The 16,248-nt window shown below is 40.6% G+C and overlaps 1 protein-coding gene across 6 annotated transcripts in view; it reads right to left on the bottom strand.

Moving 5' to 3' along the window:
- Positions 1-16,248, bottom strand: part of inpp4b (inositol polyphosphate-4-phosphatase type II B) — a 561,052-nt gene that overhangs the window by 147,896 nt on the left and 396,908 nt on the right. The window lies entirely within an intron of this gene.

Raw genomic sequence — 16,248 nt, 5'->3', positions numbered from 1 at the left:
CACCATTCAGCTTGATACTTCACCCATATGGGCTTCCAGGAGAACAAGGGACTATTTACCAGTTGTTGACATCAATCATATGCTCCCCTTGTCCTCAAGGCTGCAGATGCTGAATATTTTTTATGGCAGAGGTAGATTCTTAATGAGCAAGAATGGGTGAAAGGTTACTGTAGCTGGACTGAAATGTTGAGGTTACAAATCAGATGGTGAACTAAATGGTGAACCATGTTCAAGAAAGTAAATGACCAACTCTTGCTCCTAACATGTATGCTCATTTGTGCACAAAGGTTCCAGGTGGATCTGTTTATAAAATAACAAGGAGTAAAAACTTCAGTTCATTCCCCTCAAGCCCAGAGGCACTGAGGCAAAACTGTAGTGACCCTACTTTCACCCAACTTACAAACAGAGTATTTTTTCTGGTTTCCAAGGTTCAGTGCAATGTACTTATTAAACCACTGAGGGGAGCCAACAATTGCTGTTTTTGATTTATATACACTGTTAACCAGATTTCATAAGAGTCAAGTATCAGTCAGACACTATGCTAGGTAGTCTTCCCTTCAGTTCAAAAATGCCTTTCCACTTTAAGTCCAAGAAAATGGGAAAAGCACAAAGAGAACCACAGACCTTAAAGGAAGACGAAATAGTCTGATGAAAGACCATCGACCCGAAACATTAACTCTGTTTCTCTCTCCTTTGCTTGATCTGCTCAGTATCACCAACGTTTTCACTTTTAATTACAGGATTTCTGGTCTCTGCGTTTTTTTTGCTTTTTAAAATAAATCTCACCAACCACTAAGATTTAAGGGTTGGAAAAGAAACTAGAATGAAAGATAAGGAAATAGATGGAATTAGAATTAAATTACTGCATTCAGAGAAGTGAGGAAAAAGATAGATTTGGATTACAAGTGAAAAAAGAAGATTTTTTTTAGAAAAAGACTGATTTCATAAAATCAAGGAATAATTCAGAAATGAAGCTCCACAATTTGAATTGTTCTTTTCCTGGGCTGCAGAGGTTGAATGGAATTGCAGGAACATTAATCCCTTCACTTACACAGTTATCTTGCAGACCCAATTTCGTGCAGCAAATTTAATTGGCAATTAATTTCCAAATACAACAATTTCATTAATCTCACAGGGAGATTGAGGGTGAGCTCTCGCTTGACAAAGCTAACAACCAAGTTACCCAATCTATCCAAGTGCATGACAATTTCTAATATAATTTTCCCACAAGTTGCTGAAGATTTACATGACAATAATGATAGGCATCATTAAACTCCACTACTTTTGCAACAAAATCGGGGCATCCATTCTTGGCAAAATGCTTTCCAGAAGGTGCAATGCAACAACATACATAAATCTAGACATTACCATTAAGTATTAATCAGTGATATCACTAATGTTAATTTACTAATGATATTCCACACCTTGCAATTTTAATGGAATTGGTTAAACATTCCTTTAAACAGGTTAATGCTCTACTAAAACAGCAGAGAAAGTCATATAAACTCAAGCATGCTTGTTTATATCACCAGCAATAATTTTTAGGTTCTATTTTACACCATCTATCGCAGTGCAAATCCCTAAGAGGCTCTTTCTTCATGGAATATGAACTACGAAGATATCACTTAAGTATCTTCAACCCTGTGATTGCAGTTCATAGCTGGAAGGGAAGAAGATAATTCAGCATGTCTTATGCTAATGAGAAGCAAGAAAAATCTCTCCACTAAGACATAGTCCTCAACTGTCACTCCAGGCCACTACATTTTTCTTTGTCTTTGATGCAGTTACAATTCTTAGTATTCCCATGGCAACCATTTTATCTGTCCATTAAGTTATCCAAAGTTACAATCTGGTGAAATGAGTATTAAACAGTAATTAGTTCCAACCTGCATCAGTAAAACAATGGTGATAATAATTTTCTAAGTAAACAATCTTAATAGCTTCACTGAATTAAAAAAATAATTAAAAATAGTGAGACAAACTATTACATTTACTATTATTTCCCTATTCCACATCCTAAATTACATCCAGGATGTGCTACCATCTTGGATGCAATTCATACAGTCAAAAGAGTAGTTATTCATCTAAGTGTGCAATTGGCTGCATAAATAACCCATCAGCCACATCTTAGGGTCCACCAACTTGCTCCAAATCAATTTTCAGGCTGGTACCAGTCCATCCAGCCCCCCAGCCACCCTTCACCCATCTTCATCCCTTTCCCCATTCTGGCTTCATCCACCACTTCACACACAGGTCCCACCCCCATCCCCCTCCTCCCCACATCTGGTTCCAACTGTCATTAACCTCCCCCTTCTCCTCTAATGATTCCCATTCTTACCTCCTTTACTTATCCGAATCCAGCTCTGGTTATCTCCCTCCAGCAGTGGTCTTCCCATCTTCATACTCCACTCTCCCCACCTTGCTCCATCTGTTGTTTTTCACTTTTTCCTCTCCCCTCAGCTGCCTCTGTCTATCATTCACCTTCCACTGCCTTCCATCTCCACCCCCGCTCACCTCCCCTACCTTCCTGTCATCTTACACCCCTCCTCAGTCCACCAATTGCCTCAATCCTTTATTGCCTCTCTCCTTCTCTCTATGCTGGCCACCTTGCCTCTCGACTGTCAGTCCTGATGCAGGGTTTCAACCTAAAATGTTGACAATTTCTTTTCTCCCACAGATGCTGCTCAACCCGTTGAGTTCCTCCAGCAGATTGTTTGTTGCTCCAGATTCCAGCATCTGTAGTTTTTTGTGTCTCCATGGTACCAGTCCATGCCAGTTTCTACTCGGAGTAGGTGGGGTCTTTGATTAGGCTGGCTGCTTTATTGAGGCAGCAAGAAGTATAGACAGAGTCCATGGAGGGGAGGCTGGTTTCTGTGATGTGCTGAGCTGCGTCCACAACTCTCCGCAGTTTCTTGCGGTTACAGGCAGAGCAGTTGCCATACCAAGCCGTGATGCATCTGGATAGGATGCTTTCTATGGTGCATTGATAAAAATTGGTGAGTGTCAAGGGGGACATGCCAAATTTCTTTAGCCTCCTAAGGAAGTAGAGGCGCTGGTGAGCTTTCTTAGCCATGGCATTTATGTGGTTGGACCAGGATAGGCTATTCACTCCTAGAAACTTGAAGCTCTCAATCCTCTTGACCTCAGCACCATTGATATAGACAGAAGCATGTGTGCCAACCCCCTTCCTGAAGTCAATAACCAGCTCTTTTGTTTTGCTGACGTTGAGGGAAAGGTTGTTGTCATGACACCATGTCACTAAGTTCTCTCTCCTTCCTGTACTCCAACTCATCGTTATTTGAGATATGGCTCACTACAGTGGTATCATCTGCAAACCTGTAGATAGAGCCGTATCTGGCCATGCAGTCACGAGTGTATGAGTAAGGGGCTGAGGACACAGCCTTGTGGGGCACCAGTGTTAAGAATAACCGTGCTGGAGGTGTTGCTGCCTATCCTCCTGATTACGGTCAGTTGGTCAAGAAGTCAAGAATCCATTCGCAAAGGAAGGTTTTGAGTCCCAGGTCTCAGAGTTTGGTGGACTTCACAATGGTGGATGTCAGAGTCACTGGTTGGTAGTCATTAAGGCACGTTACCTTGTTTTTCTTAGGTACCGGGATGATAGTGGTCTTCTTAGAGCAGGTGGGAATGTCAGCTTGAAGCAGGGAGATGTTAAAAATGTCTGCAAATACCCCCGCCAGCTGATCTGCACAGGATCTAAGGACACAGCTAGGGACAACATCTAGGCCAGGAGCTTTCTGCGAATTCACTCTCCAGAAGACTGACCTTATGTCCTCAACAGTGACTATGGATTCAGGTGCATTGGAGGTTGTTGGGGTGGGTGGTGACATACCAACTCCCTTCCTAAAAATTCAGGTTAACGTAGACTTTGATTGCATGCACCAACAGTGTAGAAGATTATGAAAAATTACAGGGGGATCTTGATCAGCTAGGAATGTGGGCTGAGGAGTGGCAAATGGCTTTCAATCCAGATAAGTGTGAGGTATTGTATTTTGGGAGATCAAACCAGGGTAGAACTTGTACAGGGAATGGTAGGGCCCTGGGGAGTGTTATGGAACAGAGGGTCCTAGGAGTGCAAGTGCATAGTTCACTGAAAGCAGCATCACAGGTAGATAGGGTGGTGAAGGAGGTGTTTGGCACGCTGGCCTTCATCAGTCAGGGCATTAAGTATAGGAGTTGGGAAGTTATGTTGCAGTTATACAAGACATTGGTAAGACTGCACTTGGAGTATTGAGAACAGTGTTGGTCACCCCATTATCGGGAAGATGTTATTAAACTGGAAAGAATGCAGAAAAGATTTACCAGAATGTTGCCTGGACTTGGGGGCCTGAGTTACAAGGAGAGATTGCGTAGACCAGGACTTTATTCCCTGGAGTGTAGAAGGTTGAGGGGAGACCTGATAGAGGTATACAAGATCATGAGGGGCATAGACAGGGAGAAAGCACAATCTTTTTCCCCAGGAAGGGGGTGCTAAAAACAAGAGGGCACAGGTTTAAGATCAGAGGAGAGAGATTTTACGGGACATTAGGGGCAGCTTGTTCACGCAAAGCGTAGTGTGTATTTGGACTGAGCTGCCAGAAATAGTGGTTGAGGTGGGCACATTGGGAATATTTAAAAGCCATCTAGTTAAGTACATGGATATGAGAGATTTAGAGGGTTATGGGCCAAATACGGGCAGATGGGGCTAGCTCGCTGGACAACACAGTCGGCATTGACAAGTTGGGCTGGTCACCATGCTGCATGACTCTATAACAGACCTCTGGCACCTTAGCAAAATGTCTGTGCTTCATTTTTGATTCCACACAGCAACTGGGGACAGGCTATTTTACAGTAGAGGATATGTCAGTGTTATCCAATATTGATGCATACACTTTCCAGGACAATCAGAAACAATGTCAAAATAGTTTCTTATTTTTACATATTGTTCCACAATTACCAAAGCCAACTGCATTACAAAGTTAGACATGTTTATCAAAACAATGATCAATTTTGATTCATTCTGATGTGTTTGCCTACTTACCTTTGGTATTGGTATTGGTATTGTATTCATACTTTAAAATAGTGACTATTTTTGACAAATTAGTTCTGCTGACACTGCATGCCCTCAGCCCACTGGACAGTGGTTAAAATAAATAAGAAGTACCCCGCACAACCTTCAACAGCCAAATGTTCAGCATTTTATCTGACGAGTGCTGTATTAAATAAGCGAGAGTATCCCAGATTCAAAGTTGTTGCCCAACATTTCTCAGCTGAATAGAGTAATCAGCCAGAGCTCCTGATCATCATGGCCATGTAGTCAGAATCAGGTTCAACTTGTGATGTCTCCACAATCAAGTAGACAGTGGACCAGATTTTGTTGACATTCTCCAAATCACTGCCAGCGTTTATCCTCATAAGACCTGGCAAGTTTAACAATGAACACAAGTGCAAAGTCCCCAGCTAATCAGCAAAGTTTCACCAGTGATTTCTCAACTGTACTCTGCTGCTGGACTCCAAATGATGTCTAACGATGGAATAGATGTGAATGAATCTTCCCCTGGATTCTGTGACAGATCCATCTTAGGATCTGCAAGATCACTTGCTGGAATGGGGATCTTATAGTTGTGAGGATACTACTTTATTTTGAATTATGTCATACTGTCACACAACACAGAAACAGGCCCTTCGGTCTGCATGTCCCTGCTGACCACTGAGTACCCGAGTACATGAATCCCATTTTTCAGCAATTGACCCATAGCCTTCTATGCCTTGGTGCCTCCACCAACAGTGCTTTCCAGATTTCGAGGTGAAAAAATCTTCCTCAGATTCTCACTAAACCTCCTACCCTTTACCAAACACCATGGTCCTCTGGTTTTAGACACCTCATCAACAGAGAAAAATTTCTCACTATCTACCTTTTCTATAACCCTCAGTTTTGTATCCATTAATCAGCATCCATCCCCCTCCCTTCCCCACCACCACCTCAGCCTCCCCTGCTCCAAGGAAAATAAATCCAGCCTATCCAGTCTTCCTTCAAAACCAAAATGTTCCATTGCCAGGCAATATCCTCGACACTCACTCCAGTACAATCATTTCCTTCCTATAGTGTGGCAACCAAAAAATACACATAGTATTCCAGCTGTGGCTTAACTACAGTTATGGAGTCAGAGTTATTCAGCATGGAAACAAGTCCTTCGGCCCAGCTCGTCCACGCCAACCAAATTGCCAAACTGAGCTAGTCCCACTTGTCTGCATTTGCCCATTATCCCCTTAAACTTTCCTATCCATGTACCTGCCCAAATGTCTTTTAAACATTGTAATTGGACCTGCCTCTACCACTTCCTCTGGCAACTCGTTCCACATACCCACCACCCTGTATGAAAATTTGCCCCTCAGGTCCCCTTTAAATCTATTCCCTCTAGTTTTTGACTCAGACTGACAGCTTTAAAAACAGATGAGAATTTTTATAGACAGCAAAGCTGGAACCAAGGCTCTGCTATCAAAAATTTTCAAAAGGAGTTTCATGGGTAGCACTTGTTTCAATTTGGATAGATTTACATAATCTTGTCACATGGTCCTGATCAGGAAGATTGCCTTTCTAACTGTGTAGAAAGTGATTACATGATGTCAACATGTTTCAGCAGCAAGTACAGGCAGTCTGCACAGAATATTTGGGTAAAGTATCAAACAGTGAACAAAATTATTAGTTTCTTTGACAAAAAAAGATCAGGTATCATCACCACCAGGTGAGAAAGTGTTTGTTTTTCTGTTTGGTGATCAAAGTGAGTGATGTGTATAACTCTGCACTGGGTACACTGTGGGCAATAGCCAATCAAACCAATAAGTGCATTATAACTTCAGGAATGGAGACTGAACAATAAAATGTTACAGGTAAGCACTGAACTTACAGCAAGTTTCAGAGAAAAATGAAGGGGACATGGAAGACAATTCTTTAATACTGGATGTGAGTATTATATAATCCATTTGATTTATTTAGCCACCATTCGGTTGGAGGCTATGATAATAAGGAGAGCCTCAAGAAAAGAATAAATCCAAAACTCCCCTGCTCATAATTATAAAAAGTCCTACTTACACACCAGGGGAAAAAAAATGTACATTCGAGAACATGTTCAGCAAACTGCCTCTTAAATGTTGAGAATAGTATATGCAAACTTGCTTGACAGTTCTCCTGGATTTAGGATTAGAATATGAAAGTGCGGTTTTCCATATCCCAAACAAAGTGCAACTCTGTTTGCATGTTTGTGGTACTGAATGCAAATATCAAGGAAGAGAAAAATCACCTTTAGTTGCTAGCACTAACCCTTCACTTCCACCTGCAAACAAACAATAGTTTCCATGGATGTAGTGGAGCCAAATGTGTGGGGAATGAGTACAATCAGAATCATTCAAACATTCTGCATTTCAAACAGCAGCAGCTGTTAGATGTGAATTTCAGAACATTATTTACAACATCTCAACTATTTTCTTCTCACTTAACTTGTCTCTGTGCACCTTTAAAACATCCATAAGCACATCACAGGAGAGTTAACAAGCCACAAGAGGAAATGTGGGGCTGAAGCATACTTACCTCTGGCTGGCAGTTACGTAAAAGCCAGTGCAGCGAAACACAGAAGTTACAAAAGAGCTGGGAGGAGAGATGCCAGCACATCTGACTGTTTGCTCAGCCACTCGTCTCTCTGTTGAGAGCCCACTCATTTGAATGGGGTTGCTGACCTTGAGTTAAAAGCCATTTGTAGATAAGTTGTCTGTTTATGTTTCTTTATGTTTTAAATCATTTCTAGTAGCTTAAGGCACCTCAAAGTAATTTTTAAAATACTGTCCATTTAAATTATTCAAGTCGTCTTTAAATGTTGCCAATAGAGATATTTAAGGAGTAAAAAGGGCTTGACAGCAACAACAAGCCAAAAGGCCTTCAGGGCAGTCCAGGGGCAGCCCCTCAGGGTCTGCCACTTGAGACCTTCTCATGGCTCTCAGCCAACATGCTTTAGACAGCTGCAGATTCCAATCCTCCAGGGTGACTAGTCCTATGGAGATGCAAAAGGAAAGCACAGCTGATGGAAAAGTGCGAAGGGAAGAGCATGGACCATGGGTTGGATTGAGTACGATCAGGCCCATTAAGGCAGGGAGCTCAAAGTTTGTTCAAAGAGAAAAGTTTTAAGGATGCAGAAAAAAGTAACTTCACAGCAAGATGTATGGACACTTACAAAATTAAGGACTGCCTATATTAATTAATTTCAAACTGAAATCTCCATTACCATGCATATTTCTCACATTCCTCAAGCCACTTTTGCAGTTGAGCATTCCAACAAAAATTGTCAAATTTCCGACAGAAGTAAAAGCCCTAGCCAACTTTCCCTTCTTTCACTGGAGCACTGAAACCAGCTGCAAACCTCTTTAGCAATGAACTTGAACATCAGAAGAAACAGAAAGCTTTTTGGCCCTTCATGCCTGCTCTACCTGGCAATAAGATCACAGCTGATCATTCATCTCAGCACCAATTTCCTTAACTAACCACATATCCCTTACTATTGCCTTAACATCTAAAAATCTATCCACCTCAATCAAGAACATACCCAGCGACTGAGCGTCCATTGTCCCTTTGAGTAGAGAATTCAAAAGATTCACTTCTCAGTGGGTGAAGAAACCTCTTATCATCTCTGTTCTGAATGACCAATCCTTTATTTTGAAACCGATGCTAGATACCCTGCCCAGGAAAACCTCATCCCTGTATCCACTCTGTCAAGCCCCTTTAAAAAAAATGTATACATCTCAATGTGATCACATCTCATTCCAAGCTCTAGAAGGCATAGACCCAATCTGCCTAATCTCTCCTCATATGACAAACCCACCATCCAAGTAGTGAATCCAGTGAACCTTCAATAGTACTCCATCTATTCAAGTACATCCCGTTTCCTTCAATAGAGGTCACAGCTGTACAATATTACATGTGGTCTCACCAGGATTCTAAATAATTGTGGCAATAAGTCTCTACTTTTGTATTCAAATCTTCTTGCAATAAAAGCCAGTGTACCAAATTGCTTACTGAACCTTCATGTTACTTTTAATGATGTATAAAGGGACAGCCAGGTCTCTCTGAACACCAACACCCTGCAATCTCTCACCATTTTAAAAATACCCCACCTTTCTATTTTTTTTCCTATCAAGGTGGATGTCCTTGGGTATTTCCACATTACATTCCATCTGCCATGTTCTTGTTCTTTCACTTAGTCCATCTACACCACCACCCCACCCCCCAACCACATCCTCCTCACTACCCACAACAACACTTTCTGATGTACACATCCCTTCCTGCTGGGCGTACAGGAAAAAAAAATCTACCAGTTTGCTTATTGTATGAATGTTAGAGATGAATTTTAACCTTGGCATTGAAACATCTAAAATTCTTCAAATATTCAATCATCACTGGTGTTCCTTGAAAGTAAACATGCAATTTAACAGAATTGCAACAGGATGGAGCTGTAAGTGTTCATTGGTAGAAGGAATCAGGATTTTATTTTAAGCAAAACAGCTCACAGGTAACCACTGTTCGCCATTATATTGTAATTTGAAATGAACTTTATAAAGTTGAAATGAAAAGCAGCTTGCCATCTTCAGCATTTAGAGGCATAATCACATGGCATAGCCACTTATTTTGTGATTGAGTACAATGGGGAGAAGTACTTTAATTTGATGATACACATTGCTTAATCCATAATATGCACAATTACTTGCGTTCAACTGGTTTTTCAACAACGCAATTTTCAGAATGCTGCTCCGCTTGTACTGAAATAGAATTACTTGAAGACAAGAATTCAATTTGCTAAGAATTTGGGAGGATTAACATTAGGGAGTATAATGAAACCCATGCCTGTTAATTAGTGATAGTCATTAAAGCACTTGAATATCATGTTGGAACTGTGTTACTTAACAGAACTCAGTATCTGATATACAAAGAAGTCAACTGGCTTTATGGAAAAACAAGGTTAAGTTTTCCTCCCATTGGTGATAGTTTAGTTAGGAAGTGCATTGCCATTTTGAGGCCAGGTTATCCAGACTTAAAGTACACACTTAACTGAGTTCAGTTATAATGTTGGCTGAAGAGTGAGTAACTAGAGTCAATGTCTTTCAGGTAGATTTGGGGAAAGTAAACCAGTGCTCAGCAATGAAGTATACATGTATATGTGTGAGAGAGAGAGCGCGATCAACTTGTTGACACCTACCACAATCAAATTCTACGCTTAAACATGAAGTACCTAGCAATAATGACATCCTTTCAAATATATCTAACAATATTATTTTCCCAGGACAGTAATTATTAAGTAATGTTTTCTCCAAACATAAAACAAATCTGTTCAACTAGTTTTTCAACAATTTACTTTTGAGAATGCTGCTCAGCTTGTACTGAAATAGCAGTAATTATTTGAAGACAAAAATACTTCACTAAGATTTATTACAAATACACTAAGAAACCACCTGCTGGTCTTATTTGTTCTTGATCTCTTATGGCTGTCAAATTTAACACAAATGTAGAACTACTGAGTTTCTTCACATTTGGATCCATCAATAACAACTCTTTGTAAACAAAATAATACATAACTAACACAGTAAATGAAATATTTCTGTGACTTCTGTTAAAATAGTTGTAATAAAAATGAGAGAAAGGATTTCCCACCACTGTCAGCCTGGTTTCCATTGGACTGGATGAAGCTGGTGGTGGAGATGTTCAGAGAGAAGAATACGGTAATGAATGCTGCAACAATCTTTACTTTTAATTTTAAATCCATCAAATATGATATTGATCTTTGGCTGTAATTAAGTTAATTCTACCAAAATAGCATCAATTCAATCCTCAAAGAGTTTTAATTATATTTCTTTGATACAATGTTATCTAATTAAATCATTGCTCACATAGTTCCCTTCCTGGTTCCATGGATATCCACACAGAACAGCATTTTGCTTGAACTGCCAGCATATCAATCTGAAATTAAAATGTGATAAGTGCTGGAAGGCAGAAATAAAACAGAAAATGATGGAAATATCTAACAAGTCAGACTTCTGAACTACAGCAGGTAATCGACCTGAAAAACGAACTCTGTTTCTTCCTCCATAAAAGCTGCCTGATCTGCTAATTGTTTCAAGCAATTTCCGTTTTTAAACTTGGAATATACGTAGGTAGTTGGTAAACAGCCGTAAAACATTAATGATATCCAAATAGGAGGCACGGTAATTGATCCTGAAAAACACTGAAAGGCATTGATAATTAATCATGGACTAAGAATGTAGCAGATCTCACATGGTGATGTTCACCTATACTTGCAATGTTCAACTGCATTCTTAATTTCTCATAATAAAGCAGTTCAGTCCTGGCTGAAGAAATAAACTACCAGCTATAGTTAGAATTGAAGAGAGTACAGAATAATATGATTAAACTATTTAAGAGGTCAGGAGTGGTTTATGGGTCTATAATCAAGAGATAAACATAGAAGATGAAAAACAAAACTTTCAGGATAGAGAGCTATTTTATTTAAACAGGCTCTGAAATGCACTATTGGATGGTGATTGGGGTGTTATTCATTTAAGTTAGAAAAGACATTTGTTGCAAAGTAGAACAAAGCAATAGAGGAACAGAATGGGAATGGATTTAGAGTTGCTGCCCCTTTTGAGAATAAAAAATAAATACGGACCAGTTGAATGGCCTTGTCCATACACACAAACACATCAATATACTTATTCAGGATTACTATGGTATCTTTGTAATCCACTGGCATGTTGGTTTTGGGGGGGGGGGTGGAATATTTTGTTTATTCTTTGAGCAGGAGCTTGGCTCCATGCACTCTGGTGGCAAAGCCCTTTTTTTTCTATTTGGCACCAAGTGGGGATCCACAAAGGTAATAACGTTGGTCTTTAACAAGAAGGTTAGACAAGCTCCAGGCCTGTTTGATATTGGGGAGGAGGGTGCCTGCTGTTTTTGTTCATCTTCAACAATGCTTCTTGTAACTTAATTCTGTGCATACTCTGATCTTTTTCTGATTCAGACCCTTAAACAATTTGAAATATTTTCCTTTGCTTGTTTTTAATTGATGTTCAACCATTTGAATTTTGTCTTTGATCCTCTCCTCCTCCTTCATCATGCAGTTTTCACCTAATTTATATCCCTTGCAGTTAAAGAGATGCATTAATTACTGGTATTAATGTCAATTTTCATGGGCATTTTTTCCTGTAGAATATTTACTCAACTAATTCTCACTAGATCTTTCCTCAGTAAAATCTGTTTGCTTGAAAGCTGGAACTTGATTTCAGATAATTGCTCATGCATAAACCAAAGCATCAGATCCAATGATAAAATCATTAGCAACAATTAAATGTTCTCCATCATCCCCAATTCATTGGAAAACATGATCAAAAGCTTCCACCCACAATTCTCGTTCAGCATGTTATGCCAAGATGCATTCTTCCACAAGTTCACTTGGATGGTGACCTTGAATCTGACCATTTTAACTCAGCATAGATACTTAATTATTACCTGCTTTTTTTAAAGCTACTTTTATCTGCTTAAAACAAAACCAATCTAGCTGTTGCTGCCTAGATTCCTTTATTTCTTTACCTTAGCTTTATCCCCTTAAAAGCATGAAATACTTGCATGCAAGTACTGGCAACCTTCTTTAACCTTTGTCGACTAGTTATGATTTATGAATGACCATTCAACAATGTGCATTATCAGGCTATTTGTTCCCAGGAGCAACAAGGGCATGCCCCTATTATCCTCACAATGTTCACCTTTTTCTTTTCAACAGCGGTCGCACAGAGATGCTAGTCAGAAGCTCAGACTTTTTTCCCTTTCAGACCACAGGCTACTGAAGCAACGCACCAAGATCGAAAGGGAAGTGTCTTCATGAACTCAATGTAGCAAAATTCAAGCTATGTTGGATCTGATAACTACTGCAAATAGGTCTGTTTTTCTTTGATTTTCAGATGCTCCCTTTCAAAACAACACCCAAAGGAAGAAATTCACCTTTGGTCTTTAGCTATAAATGGATGTGGCAGTTTCAGCCACTGATTGCACTCTGCATATTTGGTTACTCCCACAACACCTCCCAAACCTACGACCTCTATCATCATGAAGGAGAAGAGCAGCAGGTGCATGGGAGCACCACCACCACCTTGCAGATTCCTCTTCAACTCGCACACCATCCTGACTTGAAAATACGTCACTGTTTCTGAATCCTGGGACTCCCTATGCAACAACACTGGGAATACAATCATCAGAAAGGCTGCAATGGATCAAGATGGTAGCTCACCACCATATTAATAAGAAAATAAGCAATAGCAGGAGGAGGCTACTTGGCCTGTCATAACTACTCCAGAATGCAATAAGATTATGGCTATCTTTCACATCAAGATCACTTTAATGCACATCCCATAATTGCTTAAAGATCCATCAGACTGTCTTTTGAACTGAGCTTCTACAGCCCTTTTGGATAGCGAGTTCCAAAGGTTCACCAGCTTTCTCCTCAGTTTACTACTGAACGGACAACCCCTTATTTTGAGACTGATTCCCGATTCTAGAAAGCCCTGCTAGAGGAGATTTCATTCCTGCATCTACTCCTACCAATTCTCAAAGGCAATTAAGAATGATGAATAAAAGATGACCTTACTAGCAACACAGAGAGACACCTCCCACTGTTCAGTTCCATAGGAACCAAAGACAAATTTCCCCTCTGCTAACTCAGTTCTATTTCTTGTATCCCAAAATACAATTAAATAGAGACAGAGTCATAGAGCAAATCAGCACAAATACAGGCCCTTCAGCCCAACAAGTCCACATTGAGCTCATTGTCTACCAAGCTAGTCCCAATTTCTTGTGTCCAGCCCATATCCCTCTAAGCCCCAGCCCTCCATGTACCTACCCAAGTGCTTCTTAAATGATACTATTGTACCTGCCTCCACCACTTCCTCTGGCAGCTCATTCCATATACTCACTACCCTCTGCGTGAAAAAGTTGCCTCTCAGGTCCCTTTTAAATCTTTCCCCTCTCATCCTCAATCTACGCCCTCTAGTTTTGGACTGCCCTACCCTGGGGAAAAGACTGTTACCATCCACTGTATTTATGCCTCTCATAATTTTAAACAATTCTATAAAGTCATCCCTCATTCTCCTATGTTCCAAGATATAAAGACCTAGCCTGGCCAACCTCTCCCTAAAACTCAGGCCCTCTAGTCCCGGCAATGCCTTTGTAAAAATCTTTTCTGCACTCTTTCCAGTTTAACCGCATCTTTCCAAAAATAGGGTGACCAAAACTGTACACAGTACTCCAAGTACAGCCTCACCAACGACTTGTACAACTGCAACATAATGTCTCAAAATTCCTCTACTCAATGCCCTGACTAAAGGAGGCCAGCATGCCAAAAGCCTTTTTCACCACCCTGTCCACCTGTGACACCACTTTCAATGAACTACGCACTTGTACTCCTAAGTCCCTCTGCTCTACAACACTCCCCAGGGCCCTAACCATTCCTTGTGAAAGTCCTAACTTTGTCTTCCCAAAATACAACACCTCACACTTATCCGAATTAAACACCATTTGCCATTCCTCAGCCCACTTACCCAGCTGATCAAGATCCCTCTGTAAACCCTGACAACCATCTTCACCATGTACGACACCACCTATTTTAGTGTCACCTGCAAACTTATTAACCATACCTTGTACATTCTCATCCAAATCATTGATATAGATGACAAATAGCAATGGGTCTAGCACTGACGCCTAGGGAACATCACTAGTCACAGGTCTCCAGTATGAAAAGCAACCTTCCACCATCATCCTCTACTTCCTACCATCAAGCTAATTGTGTATCCAATTAGCTAGCTCGCTCTGGATGCCACGTAATCCAACTTTCCATAGCAGCCTACCATGTGGAACTTTATCAAAGGCCCTACTGAAGTCCAAATAGACCACGTCTACTACCCTGCCCTCATCGACCCTTTTGATTACTTCTTCAAAAAATTCAATCAAATTCATGAGACCTGATCTCCCACACACAAAGCCTTGCTGACTATCCCTATTCAACCCACCTTTCCAAATGCATGTCTTAAGGAACATCTAAAAAAAAATCTTTTTCTCCCCCCCCAAAAATGAAACATTTGCACCCATGTCGTACATTGGTACTGGCCTCTTTTTGTGAGATGTGCAGACAATCAAAAAGTATACAACATTACAGTTCAATAATAATTGCAAAGTGTAAAGAATTGGAGGCTGCTTGAGATTTAACAGCTAGGAATCCCCTGCTGGAAATGTAAATTTTAATGGTCACTGAAAGAATATTATCTGAAGAAATCAAAGAAGCATAAATTGGCCAGGAAGACTCCTTGAATGTTCAGCATTGTCCATAAGATCATGAGGAGGAGGAGTCACTCAGCCCCCCCCCCCCCCCCCCCCCCAGCCTGCGCCACCATTCAATATGATCATGGCTGCTCTGCCTCAGGTCTCATCCCCCCTTCTGTGCCAGATCCCTTCCTCCCCAGCCCTCAATTCCCTTATCTTTCAAAACTCTATCTACCTCCTCTTTAAATACCCCCAATAATCTAGCCTCCACAACCCTCTGGGGTACAGAGATTCACCACTTTCTACGGGAAGAAGTTCCTTTGCACCCCAGTTTTAAATGGCTAGCCCCTAATCTTCTTACAATGACCCTCTTTCAAGATTCTTCTACTGGAGGAAACATCTCAACATCCACCCCATCATGCCCCCAAAGGCTCTTACATGTTTCAATAAAAAAAATCACTCCTCATTCTTCAAGAAATCCCAATCCAAGTTCTTGACCACACACAACGAGACAACCCTCTTATCCCAGTAAATCTTTTGGAAAACATCCAGCACTGAATATATCCCTTCTTGACTAAAGGGACCGAAACTGAGCTCAGTACTCCAGATGTGGCTTCACCAGCACAATTGTCACAGTACTTTCGTATTTCTAAAGTTCAAACCTTTTGCAATAAAGGCCAAAACGCCATTTGCCTGCCTAACCACTTGCTGCACCTGCCTGCTAACTTTCTTGCAATTCATGCACTAGAACACTCAGATCCCTCCAACCTTTGCTCATCTGCAATCTTTTTCCCATTTAGATAATGGTCTGCCTTTAGATTCCCCTTACCAAAGTGCATGACCTCACAATTTCCCACATTAAACTGCATTTGTCAATCACTTAACCTATCTATACACAGTTGGAAAGT

Source organism: Pristis pectinata, chromosome 2 (genome assembly GCF_009764475.1).
Source record: "Pristis pectinata isolate sPriPec2 chromosome 2, sPriPec2.1.pri, whole genome shotgun sequence".
NCBI classification, from domain to species: domain Eukaryota; kingdom Metazoa; phylum Chordata; class Chondrichthyes; order Rhinopristiformes; family Pristidae; genus Pristis; species Pristis pectinata.
This window is presented reverse-complemented; position numbering and strand designations above follow the sequence as displayed.